The sequence below is a fragment of the Engystomops pustulosus genome, chromosome 3, assembly GCF_040894005.1.
Source record: "Engystomops pustulosus chromosome 3, aEngPut4.maternal, whole genome shotgun sequence".
NCBI lineage: Eukaryota > Metazoa > Chordata > Amphibia > Anura > Leptodactylidae > Engystomops > Engystomops pustulosus.
Genome location: NC_092413.1, coordinates 201,520,296 through 201,543,204, shown reverse-complemented (window position 1 = coordinate 201,543,204; position 22,909 = coordinate 201,520,296).

Sequence of the window (22,909 nt, the reverse complement as noted above, 5' to 3'; positions counted from 1 at the left end):
AAGTTAACATGGAAGCCATGAAAACAACCCAAAATTCTGCCTGACACAGCTCGTTTGATAAGGGGACCATGTATGGAGGCAGTGAACTAGTAGTAGATTAAAGGTGCTGCAGTTAAAACTATGTTAGTTGGATCTTGGGATGGAGCTGGCGCTCCGCTGCCAGGCGAGCTTTCGCCAATCCAAGCCCCTGTCTCTAGGCTACTCCCCAAACAGCACTTCTAAGAACCTTTTGTATAAGATCAAGTGTAGTAGCGTTCTTATAAGTTTAGGATATGCCGGGTGAGGGGAATGTAAACAGATGCGCAAGAAGCGCTGAAATAATATCCCTAAATGGTAAAAGTTTGCAAGTATATTTTGGGGATTACACAGCAGGGTGGCGACAAAGTTAACAACTTTGATGTGGAATGCCCTGTAATAGCTCTTGGGCGGTGTGCCTTTTATCGCCTAGGCTCAGCAGTTTCAGCACCGCCTGCTGTCGCTTAGCGACGGCACTGCTGCTGTGCCTAGAGCTACCGACTGATGGCGCCATGCCCACGGATGGTAATTCGGAGGAGGAGGAGGTGGAGGAGGGGTGGGAGGAGGTATAGTAGGCCTTTGAGACCTGGACCGAGGTAGGCCCCGCAATTCTCTGCGTCGGCAGTATATGACCAGCCCCAGGGTCAGACTCGGTCCCAGCCTGCACCAAGTTAAGTGTAGTAGCGTTCTTATAAGTTTGGGATATGGCGGGTGAGGGGAATGTAAACAGATGCGCAAGAAGCGCATGATGCGCATGGAGCTGGCGTTCCGCTGCCAGGCGAGCTTTCGCCAATCCAAGCCCCTGTCTCTAGGCTACTCCCCAAACAGCACTTCTAAGAACCTTTTGTATAAGATCAAGTGTAGTAGCGTTCTTATAAGTTTAGGATATGCCGGGTGAGGGGAATGTAAACAGATGCGCAAGAAGCGCTGAAATAATATCCCTAAATGGTAAAAGTTTGCCAGTATATTTTGGGGATTACACAGCAGGGTGGCGACAAAGTTAACAACTTTGATGTGGAATCCATGAAAACAACCCAAATTTCTGCCTGACACACCTCGTTTGATAAAGGGACGATGTATGGAGGCAGCTATATGGACGACTTTTGGAGGTAGCAATGGAGACAACGTGTGGAGGCTGCTATGGAGACAATTTAATTTGGATAGTGCCTGTATGTGGCAGTCCCAAACATTTTTCAAACCAGAGGAGCAGGTAGGTGGCCCTCCAGTAAAATGGGATAGATTGAGTGCCTGTATGTGGCAGTCCCAAAAATGTTTCAAACCAGAGGAGCAGGTAGGTGGCCCTCCAGTAAAATGGAATAGATTGAGTGCCTGTATGTGGCAGTCCCAAAAATTGTTCAAACCAGAGGAGCAGGTAGGTGGCCCTGCAGTAAAATGGAATAGATTGAGTGCCTGTATGTGGCAGTCCCAAAAATTGTTCAAACCAGAGGAGCAGGTAGGTGGCCCTGCAGTAAAATGGAATAGATTGAGTGCCTGTATGTGGCAGTCCCAAAAATTGTTCAAACCAGAGGAGCAGGTAGGTGGCCCTGCAGTAAAATGGAATAGATTGAGTGCCTGTATGTGGCAGTCCCAAAAATTGTTCAAACCAGAGGAGCAGGTAGGTGGCCCTCCAGTAAAATGGAATAGATTGAGTGCCTGTATGTGGCAGTCCCAAAAATTGTTCAAACCAGAGGAGCAGGTAGGTGGCCCTGCAGTAAAATGGAATAGATTGAGTGCCTGTATGTGGCAGTCCCAAAAATTGTTCAAACCAGAGGAGCAGGTAGGTGGCCCTGCAGTAAAATGGAATAGATTGAGTGCCTGTATGTGGCAGTCCCAAAAATTGTTCAAACCAGAGGAGCAGGTAGGTGGCCCTGCAGTAAAATGGAATAGATTGAGTGCCTGTATGTGGCAGTCCCAAAAATTGTTCAAACCAGAGGAGCAGGTAGGTGGCCCTGCAGTAAAATGGAATAGATTGAGTGCCTGTATGTGGCAGTCCCAAAAATTGTTCAAACCAGAGGAGCAGGTAGGTGGCCCTGCAGTAAAATGGAATAGATTGAGTGCCTGTATGTGGCAGTCCCAAAAATGTTTCAAACCAGAGGAGCAGGTAGGTGGCCCTCCAGTAAAATGGAATAGATTGAGTGCCTGTATGTGGCAGTCCCAAAAATTGTTCAAACCAGAGGAGCAGGTAGGTGGCCCTGCAGTAAAATGGAATAGATTGAGTGCCTGTATGTGGCAGTCCCAAAAATTGTTCAAACCAGAGGAGCAGGTAGGTGGCCCTCCAGTAAAATGGAATAGATTGAGTGCCTGTATGTGGCAGTCCCAAAAATTGTTCAAACCAGAGGAGCAGGTAGGTGGCCCTGCAGTAAAATGGAATAGATTGAGTGCCTGTATGTGGCAGTCCCAAAAATTTTTTAAAACAGAGGACCGGGTAGGTGGCCCTCCAGAAAAATGGAATAGATTGAGTGCCTGTATGTGGCACTCACAAAAATTGTTTCAAACAGAGGACCGGGTAGGTGGCCCTCCAGAAAAATTAAATGCATGAAGTACTATAGCAAGAGCCAGTGGGCCCTGTCAAAAAATAGCCATTTTCCTCTGCTTTACTGTACAAAGAGGAGGAGAAGGAGGAAAATGAGGAGGAGGAGGAGGAGTGGATCAATTATTCAGGTTGAGCTTCCTTCACCTGGTGGAGATTGGAAATTCTGAGAAATCCAGCCTTTATTCATTTTAATAAGCGTCAGCCTGTCAGCGCTGTCAGTCGACAGGCGTGTACGCTTATCGGTGATGATGCCACCAGCTGCACTGAAAACCCGCTCGGACAAGACGCTAGCGGCAGGGCAGGCAAGAACCTCCAAGGCGTACAGCGCCAGTTCGTGCCACATGTCCAGCTTTGAAACCCAGTAGTTGTAGGGAGCTGTGTGATCATTTAGGACGATGGTATGGTCAGCTACGTACTCCCTCACCATCTTTCTGTAAAGATCAGCCCTACTCTGCCGAGACTGGGGACAGGTGACAGTGTCTTGCTGGGGTGACATAAAGCTGGCAAAAGCCTTGTAAAGCGTACCCTTGCCAGTGCTGGACAAGCTGCCTGCTCGCCTACTCTCCCTCGCTACTTGTCCCGCAGAACTACGCACTCTGCCGCTAGCGCTGTCAGAAGGGAAATACTGTTTCAGCTTGTGCACCAGGGCCTGCTGGTATTCATGCATTCTCACACTCCTTTCCTCTCCAGGGATGAGAGTGGGAAGATTTTGCTTGTACCGTGGGTCCAGGAGAGTGAACACCCAGTAATCGGTGCTGGAATAAATTCTTTGAACGCGAGGGTCACGGGATAGGCAGCCTAGCATGAAATCTGCCATATGCGCCAGAGTACCAACGCGTAAGAATTCACTCCCCTCACTGGCCTGACTGTCCATTTCCTCCTCCTCCAACTCCTCCAACTCCTCTTCTTCTGCCCATACACGCTGAACAGTGAAGGACTCAACAATGGTCCCCTCTTGTGTCTCGCCAACATTCTCCTCCTCTTCCTCCTCATCCTCCTCCACCTCCACCTCCTCCGATATGCGCTGAGAAACAGACCTCAGGGTGCTTTGGCTATCAACAAGGGAATATTCTTCCCCCGTCTCTTGTGACGAGCGCAAAGCTTCCGACTTCATGCTGACCAGAGAGTTTTTCAACAGGCCAAGCAGCGGGATGGTGAGGCTGATGATGGCGGCATCGCCACTGACCATCTGTGTTGACTCCTCAAAGTTACTCAGCACCTGACAGATATCAGACATCCACGTCCACTCCTCATTGTAGACTTGAGGAAGCTGACTGACCTGACTACCAGTTCTGGTGGAAGTTGACATCTGGCAGTCTACAATCGCTCTGCGCTGCTGGTAAACTCTGGATAACATGGTCAGTGTTGAATTCCACCTCGTGGGCACGTCGCACAACAGTCGGTGAGCGGGCAGTTGGAGGCGGCGCTGCGCTGCCCTGAGAGTGGCAGCATCTGGGCTGGACTTCCTGAAATGCGCACAGATGCGGCGCACCTTCGTGAGCAAATCAGACAGATTGGGGTATGTCTTGAGGAAACGCTGCACTATCAGATTTAACACATGGGCCAGGCATGGCACATGTGTCAGTCTGCCGAGTTGCAGAGCCGCCACCAGGTTACGGCCGTTGTCACACACAACCATTCCCGGCTTGAGGTTCAGCGGTGCCAGCCACAGATCAGTCTGCGCCGTGATGCCCTGTAATAGCTCTTGGGCGGTGTGCCTTTTGTCGCCTAGGCTCAGCAGTTTGAGCACCGCCTGCTGTCGCTTAGCGACGGCACTGCTGCTGTGCCTAGAGCTACCGACTGATGGCGCCGTGCCCACGGATGGTAGTTCGGAGGAGGAGGTGGAGGAGGGGTGGGAGGAGGAGGAGGCATAGTAGGCCTGAAACACCTGGACCGAGGTAGGCCCCGCAATCCTCGGCGTCGGCAGTATATGAGCAGCCCCAGGGTCAGACTCGGTCCCAGCCTCCACCAAGTTAACCCAATGTGCCGTCAGCGATATATAGTGGCCCTGCCCGGCAGCACTCGTCCACGTGTCCGTGGTCAGGTGGACCTTGTCAGAAACGGCGTTGGTCAGGGCACGGATGATGTTGTCTGACACGTGCTGGTGCAGGGCTGGGACGGCACATCGGGAAAAGTAGTGGCGGCTGGGGACCGAATACCGAGGGGCGGCCGCCGCCATGAGGTTGCGAAAGGCCTCGGTCTCTACTAGCCTATAGGGCAGCATCTCCAGGCTAAGCAATCTGGAGATGTGCACATTAAGGGCTTGGGCGTGCGGGTGGGTTGCACTATATTTGCGTTTCCGCTCCAGCGTCTGGGGTATGGAGAGCTGAACGCTGGTGGATGCTGTGGAGGATCGTGGAGGCGACGATGGGGTTTTTGTGCCAGGGTCCTGGGCAGGGGGCTGACTAGCAGCTGACACAGGGGAAGGAGCAGTGGTGTGCACGGCCGGAGGTGAACGGGCTTGTTGCCACTGAGTGGGGTGCTTAGCATTCATATGCCTGCGCATACTGGTGGTAGTTAAGCTAGTAGTGGTGGAACCCCTGCTGAGCCTGGTTTGGCAAATGTTGCACACCACAGTCCGTCGGTCATCCGGTGTTTCCTTAAAGAACCTCCACACTTCTGAAGATCTAGCCCTCGCCGCAAGAGCCCTCACCACGGGAGCTTCACTAGTTGACAGTGGCGCTGATGCACCAGCTCTGGCCCTGCCTCTCCGTCTGGCCCCACCACTGCCTCTTCCAACCTGTTCAGGTCGAGGACTCTCCTCCGTCTCAGAAGCACTGTGTTCACCCGGCCTCTCAACCCAGCTTGGGTCTGTCACCTCATCATCCTCCGATCCCTCAGTCTGCTCCCCCCTCGGACTTCCTGCCCTGACAACAACTTCCCCACTGTCTGACAACCGTGTCTCCTCATCGTCGGACACCTCTTTACACACTTCCACTACGTCAAGAAGGTCATCATCACCCACAGACTGTGACTGGTGGAAAACCTGGGCATCGGAAAATTGCTCAGCAGCAACCGGACAAGTGGTTTGTGACTGTGGGAAGGGTCCAGAAAACAGTTCCTCAGAGTATGCCGGTTCAAATGCCAAATTTTCCTGGGAGGGGGCAGACTGGGGGGGAGGAGGCTGAGGTGCAGGAGCTGGAGGAGTGGCGATTTCGGTGACATGGGTGGACTGCGTGGAAGACTGACTGGTGGTGGACAAATTGCTCGAAGCATTGTCAGCAATCCACGACATCACCTGTTCGCACTGTTCTGGCCTCAACAGTGCTCTACCACGAGTCCCAGTAACTTCAGACATGAACCTAGGGAGTGTAGCTCTGCGGCGTTCCCCTGCTCCCTCATCAGCAGGTGGTGTCTCACCCCGCCCAGGACCACGGCCTCTGACCCCTGCAGTAGTTGGACGCCCACGTCCCCGCCCTCGTCCTCTACCCCTAGCCCTCGGGTTAAACATTTTTAAAATGAGAGTTATAACTTTATTTTTTTTTTTACTTTTTTTTGGTTTTTTTTGTGTTTTTTTTTTTTTTTTTGTGTTTTTTTTTTTTTTTTGAGTTTTTAAAACCAAACAATGCTATCCTATTGCTATGGCTATTTTCTAGCCAAGTATCAAAGGAAGCACAGTACTATGCCAGATGAGATGACACTGAGTTATTGCCTAATAGAAATCCAACCCCTACTGAATTTTGCCACTTCGGCCTTTGCTATGGATATGTGCGCCACTAAGCGCAGAACACAGCGGTCGCAAGTCCCCCTACAAATTGCTCAGAATTGGCAAGTACATGCACTGCAGAAACTACAGCCACCAGCAGATCAACCAGAAATCAAATATATAGAACGCTACTGTAGGCTTCAAGATCAAGAAGCTGTTTGTATTCTCCTATGGCTATTTTCTAGCCAAGTATCAAAGGAAGCACAGTACTATGCCAGATGAGATGACACTGAGTTATTGCCTAATAGAAATCCAACCCCTACTGAATTTTGCCACTTCGGCCTTTGCTATGGATATGTGCGCCACTAAGCGCAGAACACAGCGGTCGCAAGTCCCACTACAAATTGCTCAGAATTGGCAAGTACATGCACTGCAGAAACTACAGTCACCAGCAGATCAACCAGAAATCAAATATATAGAACGCTACTGTAGGCTTCAAGAAGCTGTTTGTATTCTCCTATGGCTATTTTCTAGCCAAGTATCAAAGGAAGCACAGTACTATGCCGGATGAGATGACACTGAGTTATTGCCTAATAGAAATCCAACCCCTACTGAATTTTGCCACTTCGGCCTTTGCTATGGATATGTGTGCCACTAAGCGCAGAACACAGCGGTCGCAAGTCCCACTACAAATTGCTCAGAATTGGCAAGTACATGCACTGCAGAAACTACAGCCACCAGCAGATCAACCAGAAATCAAATATATAGAACGCTACTGTAGGCTTCAAGATCAAGAAGCTGTTTGTATTCTCCTATGGCTATTTTCTAGCCAAGTATCAAAGGAAGCACAGTACTATGCCAGATGAGATGACACTGAGTTATTGCCTAATAGAAATCCAACCCCTACTGAATTTTGCCACTTCAGCCTTTGCTATGGATATGTGCGCCACTAAGCGCAGAACACAGCGGTCGCAAGTCTCACTACAAATTGCTCAGAATTGGCAAGTACATGCACTGCAGAAACTACAGCCACCAGCAGATCAACCAGAAATCAAATATATAGAACGCTACTGTAGGCTTCAAGAAGCTGTTTGTATTCTCCTATGGCTATTTTCTAGCCAAGTATCAAAGGAAGCACAGTACTATGCCGGATGAGATGACACTGAGTTATTGCCTAATAGAAATCCAACCCCTACTGAATTTTGCCACTTCGGCCTTTGCTATGGATATGTGCGCCACTAAGCGCCGAACACAGCGGTCGCAAGTCCCACTACAAATTGCTCAGAATTGGCAAGTACATGCACTGCAGAAACTACAGCCACCAGCAGATCAACCAGAAATCAAATATATAGAACGCTACTGTAGGCTTCAAGATCAAGAAGCTGTTTGTATTCTCCTATGGCTATTTTCTAGCCAAGTATCAAAGGAAGCACAGTACTATGCCGGATGAGATGACACTGAGTTATTGCCTAATAGAAATCCAACCCCTACTGAATTTTGCCACTTCAGCCTTTGCTATGGATATGTGCGCCACTAAGCGCAGAACACAGCGGTCGCAAGTCTCACTACAAATTGCTCAGAATTGGCAAGTACATGCACTGCAGAAACTACAGCCACCAGCAGATCAACCAGAAATCAAATATATAGAACGCTACTGTAGGCTTCAAGAAGCTGTTTGTATTCTCCTATGGCTATTTTCTAGCCAAGTATCAAAGGAAGCACACTACTATGCCAGATGAGATGACACTGAGTTATTGCCTAATAGAAATCCAACCCCTACTGAATTTTCCCACTTCGGTGTTTGAGGTGGATATGTGTGCCACTAAGAGCTAAACACAACGGTAGCAAGTCCCCCTGCTAATTCCTCACAAAATGGTAAAATATGCAAATTAAAATAAAAAAAGTAGAACGTTATTGTAGCCCTAAGAAGGGCTGTTGGGTTCTTTGAGAATCACTCCTGCCTAACAGTAAGCTAATAGAACACCCTAACGCTTTCCCTGACCAGCAGCAGCTCTCTCCCTAGCGGCATCCAGAGACAGAATGATCCGAGCAGCGCGGCCAGCGGCTAGTCTATCCCAGGGTCACCTGATCTGGCCAGCCAACCACTGCTATCGACGTGTAAGGGTACCACGTCATGCTGGGTGGAGTGCAGAGTCTCCTGGCTTGTGATTGGCTCTGTTTCTGGCCGCCAAAAAGCAAAACGGCGGGAGCTGCCATTTTCTCGAGCGGGCGAAGTATTCGTCCGAGTAACGAGCAGTTTCGAGTACCCTAATGCTCGACCGAGCATCAAGCTCGGACGAGCATGTTCGCTCATCTCTAATCACCAGGCTATGTGATGCCCCCTACATTATTATATCACCAGGGTGCGTGATGCCCCTACATTATTATATCAACAGGCTGTGTGATGCCCCTACATTATTATATCACCAGGCTGTGTGATGCCCCTACATTATTATAATACCAGGCTGTGTGATGCCCCTACATTATTATATCACCAGTCTGTGTGATGCCCCTACATTATTATATCACCAGGCTGTGTGATGCCCCTACATTATTATAGCACCAGGCTGTGTGATGTCCCTACATTATTATATCACCAGGCTGTGTGATGCCCCTACATTATTATATTACCAGGCTGTGTAATTCCCCTACATTATTATATCACCAGGCTGTGTGATGTCCCTACATTATTATATCACCAGGCTGTGTGATGCCCCTACATTATTATATCACTGGGCTGTGTGATGCTCCTACATTATTATATCACCAGGCTGTGTGATGTCCCTACATTATTATATCACCAGGCTGTGTGATGCCTCTACATTATTATATCACCAGGCTGTGTGATGCCCCTACATTATTATATCACCAGGCTGTGTGATGCCCCTACATTATTATATCACCAGGCTGTGTGATGCCCCTACATTATTATATCACCAGGCTGTGTGATGTCCCTACATTATTATATCACCAGGCTGTGTGATGCCCCTACATTATTATATCACCAGGCTGTGTGATGTCCCCTACATTATTATATCACCAGGCTGTGTGATGCCTCTACATTATTATATCACCAGGCTGTGTGATGCCCCTACATTATTATATCACCAGGCTGCATGATGCCCCTACATTATTATATCACCAGGCTGTGTGATGTCCCCTACATTATTATATCACCAGGCTGTGTGATGCCTCTACATTATTATATCACCAGGCTGTGTGATGCCCCTACATTATTATATCACCAGGCTGTGTGATGCCCCTACATTATTATATCACCAGGCTGTGTGATGCTTCTACATTATTATATCACCAGGCTGTGTGATGTCCCTACATTATTATATCACCAGGCTGTGTGATGTCCCTACATTATTATATCACCAGGCTGTGTGATGTCCCTACATTATTATATCACCAGGCTGTGTGATGTCCCTACATTATTATATCACCAGGCTGTGTGATGTCCCTACATTATTATATCACCAGGCTGTGTGATGTCCCTACATTATTATATCACCAGGCTGTGTGATGTCCCTACATTATTATATCACCAGGCTGTGTGATGCCCCTACATTATTATATCACCAGGCTGTGTGATGCCCCTACATTATTATATCACCAGGCTGTGTGATGCCCCTACATTATTATATCACCAGGCTGTGTGATGCCCTTACATTATTATATCACCAGGCTGTGTGATGCCCCTACATTATTATATCACCAGGCTGTGTGATGCCCCTACATTATTATATCACCAGGCTGTGTGATGCTCCTACATTATTATATCACCAGGCTGTGTGATGTCCCTACATTATTATATCACCAGGCTGTGTGATGCTCCTACATTATTATATCACCAGGCTGTGTGATGCTCAAACATTATTATATCATCTGTCCCAGTTTTTTTAGGGCTGCCCTGGTTTATCTGCTGGAGATCTATCACATTATATTTTTCTCCAGGGTCCATGTACCCAACACAGTGCGGGCAGAATCCCTTTGAACATTAAATTATTGCTACAGTTCTATGTAGCACATGTATCAGAAGTTCGCACTCAGTACACCAGCCTAACATGGTGACTCCACCCCCTGGCTCCAAGCGGATAAAAATTATGTCACAGGAAAGAAATCATACTCAAAATAATGTCACAGTACAGGAATAATACACACAGTGATGTCACAGTACAGGAATAATACACACAGTGATGTCACAGTACAGGAATAATACACACAGTGATGTCACAGTACAGGGATAATACACACAGTGATGTCACAGTACAGGGATAATATGCACAGTGATGTCACAGTACAGGGATAATATGCACAGTGATGTCACAGTACAGGGATAATACACACAGTGATGTCACAGTACAGAACAGTGATGTCATAGTACGGGGATAATACACACTGTGATGTCACAGTACAGGGATAATACACACAGTGATGTCACAGTACAGGGAAAATATACACAGTGATGTCACAGTACAGGGATAATACACACAGTGATATCACAGTACAGGGTAATACACACAGTGATGTCACAGTACAGGGATAATACACACAGTGATGTCACAGTACAGGGTAATACACACAGTGATGTCACAGTACAGGGATAATACACACAGTGATGTCACAGTACAGAGATAATACACACAGTGATGTCACAGTACAGGAATAATACACACAGTGATGTCACAGTACAGGGATAACACACACAGTGATGTCTCAGTACAGGGATAATACACATAGTGATGTCTCAGTACAGGGATAACACACACAGTGATGTCACAGTACAGGGATAATACACAGTGATGTCACAGTACAGGGATAATACACACAGTGATGTCACAGTACAGGGATAATACACACAGTGATGTCACAGTACAGAGATAATACACACAGTGATGTCACAGTACAGAGATAATACACACAGTGAGGTCACCGTACAGGGATAACAAACACAGTGATGTCACAGTACATGTATAATACACACAGTGATGTCACAGTACAGGGATAATACACACAGTGATGTCTCAATACAGGGATAATACACACAGTGATGTCACAGTACAGGGATAATACACACAGTGATGTCACAGTACAGGGATAATACTCAGTGATGTTACAGTACAGAATAATACACACAGTAATGTCATAGTACAGGGATAATACACACAGTAATGTCACAGTACAGAGATAATACACACAGTGATGTCACAGTACAGGGATAGTACACACAGTGATGTCACAGTACAGGGATAATACACACAGTGATGTCTCAATACAGGGATAATACACACAGTGATGTCTTAGTACAGGGATAACACACACTGTGATGTCACAATACTCACGGTGATGTCACAGTACAGGGATAATACACACAGTGATGTCACAGTACATGGATAATACACACAGTGATGTCACAGTACAGAGATAATACACACAGTGATGTCACAGTACAGAGATCACACACTCAGTGATGTCACAGTACAGGGATAATACACACAGTTATGTCACAGTACAGGGATAATATACACACTGATGTCACAGTACAGAGATAATACACACAGTGATGTCACAGTACAGGGATAATACACACAGTGATGTCACAGTACAGGGATAATACTCAGTGATGTCCCAGTACAGGGATAATACACACAGTGATGTCACAGTACAGAGATAATACACACAGTGATGTCACAGTACAGGGATAATACACATAGTGATGTTACAGTACAGAATAATACACACAGTAATGTCATAGTACAGGGATAATACACACAGTAATGTCACAGTACAGAGATAATACACACAGTGATGTCACAGTACAGGGATAGTACACACAGTGATGTCACAGTACAGGGATAATACACACAGTGATGTCACAGTAGAGGGCTAATACACACAGAGATGTTGCAGTACAGGGATAATACACAGTGATGTCACAGTACAGGGATAATTCACACAGTGATGTCACAGTACAGGATAATACACACAGTGATGTCACAGTACAGGGATAATGCACACAGTGATGTCACAGTAGAGGGATAATACACACAGTGATGTCACAGTACAGAGATAATGCACACAGTGATGTCACAGTACAGGGATAATACACACAGTGATGTCACAGTACAGGGATAATACACACAGGGATGTCACAGTACAGAGATAATACACACAGTGATGTCACATTGCAGGGATAATACACACAGCGATGTCACAGTACAGGGATAATACACACAGTGATGTCACAGTACAGGGATAATACACACAGTGATGCCACAGTACAGGGTAATACACACAGTGATGTCACAGTACAGGGATAAGACACACAGTGATGTCACAGTACAGAGATAATACACACAGTGATGTCACAGTACAGGGATAACACACACAGTGATGTCTCAGTTAAGGGATAATACACAGTGATGTCACAGTACAGGGATAATACACACAGTGATGTCACAGTACAGGGATAATACACACAGTGATGTCACAGTACAGAGATAATACACACAGTGATGTCACAGTACAGAGATAATACACACAGTGATGTCACAGTACAGGGATAACACACACAGTGATGTCACAGTACATGTATAATACACACAGTTATGTCACAGTACAGGGATAATACACACAGTGATGTCTCAGTACAGGGATAATGCTCACGGTGATGTCACAGTACTGGGATAATACACACAGTGATGTCACAGTACAGAGATAATACACACAGTGATGTCACAGTACAGAGATAATACACACAGTGATGTCACAGTACAGGGATAACAAACACAGTGATGTCACAGTACATGTATAATACACACAGTGATGTCACAGTACAGGGATAATACACACAGCGATGTCACAGTACAGGGATAATACACACAGTGATGTCACAGTACAGGGATAATACACACAGTGATGTCTCAATACAGGGATAATACACACAGTGATGTCTTAGTACAGGGATAACACACACTGTGATGTCACAATACTCACGGTGATGTCACAGCACAGTGATAATACACACAGTGATGTCACAGTACAGGGATAATACACACAGTGATGTCACAGTACAGAGATAATACACACAGTGATGTCACAGTACAGAGATAATACACTCAGTGATGTCACAGTACAGGGATAATACACACAGTTATGTCACAGTACAGGGATAATATACACACTGATGTCACAGTACAGAGATAATACACACAGTGATGTCACAGTACAGGGATAATACTCAGTGATGTCCCAGTACAGGGATAATACACACAGTGATGTCACAGTACAGAGATAATACACACAGTGATGTCACAGTACAGGGATAATACACATAGTGATGTTACAGTACAGAATAATACACACAGTAATGTCATAGTACAGGGATAATACACACAGTAATGTCACAGTACAGAGATAATACACACAGTGATGTCACAGTACAGGGATAGTACACACAGTGATGTCACAGTACAGGGATAATACACACAGTGATGTCACAGTAGAGGGCTAATACACACAGAGATGTTGCAGTACAGGGATAATACACAGTGATGTCACAGTACAGGGATAATACACACAGTGATGTCACAGTACAGGATAATACACACAGTGATGTCACAGTACAGGGATAATGCACACAGTGATGTCACAGTACAGGGATAATACACACAGTGATGTCACAGTACAGAGATAATGCACACAGTGATGTTACAGTACAGGGATAATACACACAGTGATGTCACAGTACAGGGATAATACACACAGGGATGTCACAGTACAGAGATAATACACACAGTGATGTCACATTGCAGGGATAATACACACAGTGATGTCACAGTACAGGGATAATACACACAGTGATGTCACAGTGCAGGGATAATACACACAGTGATGTCACAGTACAGGGATAATACACAGTGATGTCACAGTACAGGGATAATACACACAGTGATGTCACAGTACAGGGATAATACACTCAGTGATATCACAGTACAGGGATAATACACACAGTAATGTCACAGTACAGGGATAATACACACAGTAATGTCACAGTACAGGGACAAGATGGAACAATTGTTAATTTGTAGTATACAGTACAGAGCTGTAGAGCAGGACAGTTATAATGTGCACAGTATAAAGTGCTATTACAATGGTAATTCTATCGGGTACAGTACATTATCATTGTGTATTATAGCTCCTCCAGGTCCTGGTATTTGTAAGCTCTGATTTCCGGCAGACTTAGACTTCTTCTCTATGGGTTATAATTATATGGTAGAGTCAGAAGTGATTCAGAGGCTTAGAATTTGTGCTTTGTTAGACGGTAAACAAAATAAAATTGCCTTACTCCGAAAAATACATTTATACGGTTCCATCTTTCTACATATAAGCTGAATAATGGTTCTTGTGGACTGCAGGGGACGTGACGAAACTGAAGCTCGTGACACCAGAAAACTATGAAAACACAAAGTCCTGTAATTCATGGGGAATTATACAAGGATCTGTCCGCTCTCCTGATGTGTCTGTTTTACCAAGTACTTTCCCCTGTACATAATAACGCTGGAGCCCGGATTATGGAATCTGTTTGTGTTATTCCTCTTGGAGATGTGAGAATAAATTATTACTCCACTAGTCAGGGACACAGTCTAATGCTCGGTCATTTGTGCTCATAACATGGACAGATGCTTTGGCCAATTGTCATTCACAGATTTCCTGAAGGGATAATTGAGAAATGCTACATGGAAAAGAAGAAAGGAAGGAAGGAAGGAAGGAAGGAAGGAAGGAAGGGAGGGAGAGAGGGAGGAAGGAAGGTTGGGAGGAGGGAGGGAGTGAAGAAGGGAGGGAGGAAGGTAGGTAGGATGAACAAATGAATGGAATAAAGAAAGAAAGCTAGAAAGGAAGGAAGGAAGGAAGGATTAAAAAAAGAGAACAAACAAAATTGAGAAAGAAAGAAAGAAAGAGAGAAAGAAAGAAAGAAAGAAAGAAAGAAGGAAAGAGAAAGAAAAAGAAAGAAAGAGAACGAAAGAAAGAAAGAAAGAAAGAAAGAAAGAAAGAAAGAAGGAAAGAAAGAAGGAAAGAAAGAAAGAAAGAAAGAAAGAAAGAAAGAAAGAAAGAAGGAAAGAAAGAAAGAAAGAAAGAAGGAAAGAAAGAAAGAAAAAGAAAGAGAACAAACGAAAGAAAGAAAGAAAGAAAGAAAGAAAGAAAGAAAGAAAGAAAGAAAGAAAGAAAGAAAGAAAGAAGGAGAGAGAGAAAGGAAGGATTCATGAAGAGAAAGAGAAAGAAAGAAAGAATGATGGAAAGAAAGAAAGAGAAAGAAAGAACTAACGAAGACCCAACGAAAGAAAGAAAGAAAGAAAGAAAGAAAAAAGTGAAAGAAAGAATTCTATTGTTCTTCATGCAGAGCAGACCCTTGGTGCACTAAGGGCGGGGCTATAACTGCTGGTGCACATGATTTATTCTTTCCACACCTTGGGGGGCATTTATCAGGACTTGTACGCGCACTTTTTGTTACACCACCAGTAATTGCGTGGCCCTTGCTGAGTAGTGGGTCGGCACTGGATATTCCGCCTATGTCCTCGCTATAACATGCAAACGTTTAAAATTGTACGTTCACAAGCTTTTGCGCAAATCTAGGCCTGGCCCTGCATGACGTAGCCGCCCTCTTATTACTTCAGTAGGGTATAAGCCTCCTGATGCATCCGCCATGACAGGGGGGTGGGGCTTCCATTATACGCCATCTATGGAGAGCCAGTGCATGATCAATTCCCCTCTTATTTCTATATAACTTGTTAATCATTGGGGGTCAATTACCTTGGTTTTTTTCTTTTTCACTTTCCTTTACAACATTTTTGAGAACTTGCTTAAAATTTAGAGACATTTCCTCTTGCTCAGCAGTTTGCTGTGAGTTTTTCAGTGTTGCATCTGATATATCTTTACAATCCAGAAGTGGACGCATAAAAAAGCTGCGTTATTTCCACATTTGTACTATGAAGTCGCAAATCTTTGCACAATTAAACTGCACTCCCAAGCAGCTATAGGGAAAAGTTTAGAAGGGTTTGCAGAAGAATTTGCAACTTTTATGCAACTCTTTTTTTATAAAAAAGTCTCACAAAACCAACAGGTTGAGCTGCCAGATAAAAATCACTCTCCTTGATAAATCACACAAGTCCAAAACTTGTGAAAAAATGCCCAGACTAAAGACAGATGACCCCCATTGATAAGCAGAAAACAGGTGAACCAGCAATCACAACACCGCTCCTGGTGCACCAAGCTAATTTGCATAAACATTAAAATACAATGTTTTCCTCAAATGACAGATCAGTAGGAAACAGGGAAGTTATTGCAGGGAAGCTTTCACAGTGTCTTACACAGTGCTATGAGGTTATTGTAGAACAGGTAGGGACTATTTAAAGGGACTGATGTCAGCTCACCGGGCTGTGACCTCTGTGAAGGAGCTGGAGGAAGGAGCTGGACAGGAGCACAAAGTTGGGGGCTGAGAGCTGAGGAGTGAGCAGCACAGACAATTCACATGTTGTTTTTTAAAATCCATCCAAACCAAAGCCCAACCCCTGGGACTACACAGAGGATTCTGTCAGGGTGCAATGTAAGTTATAACACATAATTATATAGTAATCCAAATGCTTATAGAAAGCAGAAAGACATATTTGCACTGCAGCTGTAATGGGCTTCTGTAACCTTTCTTTAGTGAGGTCCCTGGTGGCAGGTTCCCTTTAAGAATATGTCTCCTACTCAGTCAATATCATAGTTGTATTTTCTGTTCTTTGAGACAAGTTTCTGGAAACAATTGCCAGTTATCAGTGTCCGACTGATGATATAGATTTTGCATAGGAAATTGTCCTCTTTATAGCCGAATGGAAGGAAAGGAGAGAAGGATGAGAATAATTACTTGATATAAGGTCTTACGTCCAATGTAACTAGTGATAGGAGGTGTAAAGGGCGAGAGAGCGGAGACACCTGCCATATGCAACAGCGGCAAACAAGACTGATTATTCTACTTATTATTATATCTGGTCTGAGGAATAAACAAAAAATCCAATTAGAGAAAAGTTGAACGTTTTTTCCTTAAAACGTAATGACTTTGTTATGTCTATTGTCTAGACTGTATGGGGAGCACTTATCATCGCCTTTCAAACAGAAAACTGCCTTAATTTGTATTTATTCCCCTCGCTGTGCCTCTTGAACCTTATTTATTAAGTGTTGGCAACACAATTTTTGTGGATTTTCGAGACTCACGGCTTGTTCTTTTTTGGCACAAAATGGTGCTGCTGCTTGTGAATCTGACACTTTTCTGGGGTTTCTAGCAACCGGTGAGCAGTGGGCCGGAGTGGGCCGTTCCTGTCCCCGCGCCTGCGCACTCACTGCAGCCGGTAAATTTTCAGCTGACGTAGAAATAATTGCTGTGCAGGACCCTGCCGAATATGTCAAGAGGTCAGAGCCTCTTGATGTATAGGCGGTCCCCTACTTAAGAACACTCGACTTACATACGACCCTAGTTACAAACGGACCTCTGGATGTCGGTAATTTACTGTACTTTAGTCCTAGGCTACAATAAACAGCTGTAACAGTTATCACAGGTGTCTGTAATGAAGCTTTATTGTTACTCCTGATTCTTATGACAATCCAACATTTTTAAATCCAATTGTCACAGAGAGCAAAAAAGTTCTGGCTGGGATTACAATGATAAAATATACAGTTTCAACTTACATACAAATTCAACTTAAGAACAAACCTAAAGACCCTATCTTGTATGTAACCCGGGGACTGCCTGTATTTCGTTGTTCCTGAGCAGGCGGGGCTGTCATGTGCCAGAGCACGAGGCAAGAAGTATTCCGAGCCAATTTTTTCATGGCACCAATGAGGGGCATTCATTATTCGCTTTTCAAGGTCTGTTTTTGTGGTGCACGGATTATGTGGTCTTTTAGACTGATTTTATATTGTGTTACGAGGGCTTAATAAATTGGCACATGGCCGAAAGTGTCATACATGAAGGTGACATAGAACTTTGGTAGACTTGCTTTTGGTTGGTCTTATTTTGCGGCAAAAATCGTGCCACAAAAATTGTCGGAGTAACGAGAAGAGGAAAAACGAGTAGAGAATTCAGAGACAAAAATAAAAACTGTTGTGATTGTTGGAAAAGAAGTTCAATTGTGATGCTGACTCATAATAAGGAGCACCTGATGCAAATAGAACAAAAATGGCCACCAAAAACCTGGCTGTAATACAATATTAAGTGGCCCCCAATATGCCATTTCCTGTGCACCAGTTTTTTGTTGAACAAGTTATGAAAAAGTAGAACTTTTGATGTGAACCAGTGACTTAAAGAGTTTTTTCCGCTATGCGCGCCCAAAACCAGGAAGGAGTTGGGCCAAGATGGGCACAACATAGCCCTTACTGGCTTATCAATTCTGGGATGCAAGGGCAGTGCAGGAATTACTAAAACGTTGGATCTGTTAATTTCAAGATTTCCCATTCTGGTTTTGCCAGTCACTGCCTAGCAACCCCAAGCGTAGAGTGGCGCATGCGCAGACGGATGGAGTGAGACCGACTCCACTTCATCTGCACATGTCCGACTGCAGATATCAACAGATGCCGACCGTGCAGAAGCGAAAATTGCCTGATGTGGTCAGAGAGAAGAGAAGGCGGGGTGGGCATTGTGTGTATGACATCCATGGGAGGAAGGGATGGGGGGGGGAGCTATACAGGAGATCGGAGTTGTTCTGTTTGGGTATGTCTATAATATTCTCCAAGGGAACATGGAGGAACCAAAAAAGAAGGCTTGTGGTGACAGGTTTCATTTAAGACTGGTACACAAGTGCTATAAAAATAAAGGAATTATTATTAATTATTAATTAAATCTTATCAAAGCAAAGTTTTTGTTGTTAACTTACTTTGGCTCTTCTGATTCTCCCTCCTTCATTCCTAACCTGCCTTCAAATCTGAAATCTCTGCTGAATTCCATCCTGCTAATAAGCATCGAGAAGCTCTCTGACGTATCAGACCATTTATACAGTCTATAGAGTATGCCGGGGGAGCTGTGAGTCACAGCAACTGGGTCCACAGCAGCTAGGTCCACAGCAGCTTGGTCCACAGCAGCAAGGTCCACAGCAGCTTGGTCCACAGCAGCTAGGTCCACAGCAGCTAGGTCCACAGCAGCAAGGTCCACAGCAGCAAGGTCCACCCAGCAGCTAGTCCACCCAGTAGCTGTCAGACAAAATAGCTTAGAAATAGTCAGTGGAAATTAGATCTCCTGGAAAAAGATCACATCAAGTCATATAATGACCAGAAACAGTGTTACCCCTTATGTACACAAAGTGCATTACTGATTTCTACAAAGTTAGTTGAAAGGTAAAAGAAGATCCTTCAAGACCTTTACACGCCCAGTCATTAAAAGGTTAAATATAGCTGATCACTTCTGTTGTTTTGCTGCTGCTGCTTACACAGTAATTGTGCATTGATAAACTATGTGCTACCCTGCCAAAATCCAATACTCCTTTGCTTTTATATGTGAAGAAGATGTAATAAGAGAAAGCGCAGCTGCTACAATCAATTATTATTATGACGAGAATGTGCAAATTAGAAGAAAAACTCATAAGGTGAAATCATCTCACTTACAAATCTATTTCAATAAGTATTTTGAAATGTATTGAAACTAATTCTGTATCGGGCGAGGTGGTAGTGGATGGGGGGATGTGCCAGTTGGGCGGAAGTTGTCGTAACAATATGTGTCTGCCCCTGTAAACAAACAGAGGCACGGCCCGGACTCGTGGCGGCAACAGGGCAGAGGAGGAGGTAAGCCTAAGTTTTTTACAGCCCCCCCCCAAGTTACAAATATATTTTAATACACTCTCTGACAACCCCTTTAAGTTGGGAATCAATTTCTAAATGTAGTGGGTTCCACTGCTGAGACCCCCTTGAGAACACAAGGCCCTCCAAGCTGCCCTGTGTTGGAGACATCCAACAATTAAGAGTTCGCTACTAGAGATGAGCGAGTATACTCGTCCGAGCTTGATGCTCGTTCGAGTATTAAGGTACTCGAAATGGCTCGTTGCTCGGATGAGTATTTCCCCTGCTCGAGATCGAGCATTTAATTAAAAAACACAGTGAAGAACAATGAAGAACAGAGTAAAAACAGTGAACACAGTGAACACAGGATCATTTAAGTGAAAAACACAGTGAAAAACACAGTGAAGAATAGATTACAGATGTATAAATAGTATGTGAAGAACAATATATATGTGTGAAGAACAAATTGAAGAACACGGTGAGCAGCACAGAGACATCGGGGAACCAGAACGGAGACATCGGGGAGCCAGAACGGAGACATCGGGGAGCCAGAACGGAGACATCGGGGAGCCAGAACGGAGACATCGGGGAGCAAGAATGGAGACATCGGGGAGCCAGGACAGAGACATCGGGGAGACAGGACAGAGACATCGGGGAGCCAGGACAGAGACATCGGGGAGCCAGAACAGAGACATCAGGGAGCCAGGACATAGACATCGGGGAGCCAGAACGGAGACATCGGGGAGCCAGAACGGAGACATCGGAGAGCCAGGACATAGACATCGGGGAGCCAGGAAATAGACATCGGGGAGCCAGAACGGAGACATCGGGGAGCCAGGACATAGACATCAGGTAGCCAGGACATAGACATCGGGGAGCCAGAACGGAGACACTGGGGAGCCAGAACGGAGACACCGGGGAGCCAGAACGGAGACACCGGGGAGCCAGAACGGAGACACCGGGGAGCCAGAACGGAGACATCGGGGAGCCAGAACGGAGACATCGGGGAGCCAGGACATAGACATTTGGGAGCCAGGACATAGACATCAGGGAGCCAGGACATGGACATTGAGGAGCCAGGACATAGACATCAGGGAGCCAGGACGGAGACATAGGGGAGCCAGAACAGAGACACCGGGGAGCCAGAACAGAGACATCTGGAAGGGCAGAGAGATCAGGGAGACTTCAGTGGAAGAAGAGGAGCGGATCCCGGGACAGCGTATCTCCCGACAAGTAAGCAGATGTGCCGAACATCTGCAATCTATTCTTCACTGTGTTTTTCAGTGTGTTTTTCACTTAAATGATCCGGTGTTCACTGTGTTCACTGTTTTTATTCTATTCTTCACTGTTCTTCACATCTGCTAACTTGTCGGGAGAATAATATACGCACGGAACAGTGAAGAATAGATCGCAGATGTTTGCATACATCTGCTAACTTATCAGAAGACATTCTTTTTCAATTAAATAACACATTTTATTCCCGAACCATGGTCCCTTGGAAAAATGTTCGAATCTCCCATTGACTTCAATGGGGCTCGTTATTCGAGACGAGCACTCAAGCATCAGGAAAAGTTCGTCTCGAATAACGAGCACTCAAGCATTTTAGTGCTCGCTCATCTCTATTCGCTACTATTAGAGATGAGTCAAAGAATTGAATTAGTCAGAGGCAATGTTTTTGCAGTAAAGTTTAACACCCTTAGGGTTCATTCGGAAGGCCACAATTGGTGCGGCCAGATCACGGCCACAATAGAAGTCCATGGCACTCGTCAGGATGCGGCAATCTGCTCGTCTGCCTAAGGAATTGGAAAATATGCATACAGGTTTTCCAGGATAGGATAAGGAAAACAACAACTCTATGATTAAGAGTCGTAAGGACTTGAAACACGTAAGATGTGTGGATCTACTAGTCTCTGATGTTAACAATTTGTCTGTTACTGTTTTTATGAGGAAGAAATTAAGAAACAAAGATTTATTGAGAATTCATCCCTGGTTAATTTCAACAAACACCTCTTTAAGCTACCTTGTGAGGCAGCTCCCTTAACATCAAGCATGACCTTCAGGAGGCCTAATGACATGATGCAGGATTAGGACCAAATCAGTATATCTATTCCAGAAGGAACACATTTCCAACTGTAGACAGCACTGTTTCAACTTGATTGGGTCTCCTCAGTACAGTGTAGGGAACTTGTTTGGAAGTTAGAGTTCTCCTTACAGACACTGAGAATTAAGGCTGCCATGTACACTTGTGGAGACTCATAGCCATTGACGCTCCAAGGGTGGTGCCTTACAAGGTTGCTAAAAGAGGCATGGTTTTCCTGGGACCATGTCTCTTGCTTCCTTATTTCCAAGCATCTATCAAAGTCTATATTCTGAAATGTGTATTGGACGCCAGTGTCGGACTGGCCCACCAGAGCACCAGAGGATCCTCCGGTGGGCCCAGGCTCCAACCTGCTGGATGGTGTTCTTTGAAACGTAACAGTAAAGGATCTATCTGGTTGGTATAAAAAAACTTTTTCAGTGTTCATCTTTAAAGGGTCCAGCCTTCCACAATGCCAAGGGAGAGATTTAAGATTTGACAGCACAGGCTTTGAATGTAGTCTGTAACCATGGAGACACAAACTATACACAGATACAAAGGGAAATTGTTATCAAGACTATTTGAAAAATTGCCTAATTTTGTGCCATAAAAAAACTAAACATTATTGGAGAGGTAACATATCCTTTGACCTTACTGACCTGATCATTGGAAATTGAGAAACTGACTAGAATCGTTTTTATGTAGTGAAACTATAGAAAATCTCGCCCAATAATGAAGTGCTTGAATGTGACCGGTGTAGTAAAACATTCCAACAAAAGTATTAGTTCTGGGTGAGTGAAGGAGTGATCAGTAAGAAGCTATTGATCCT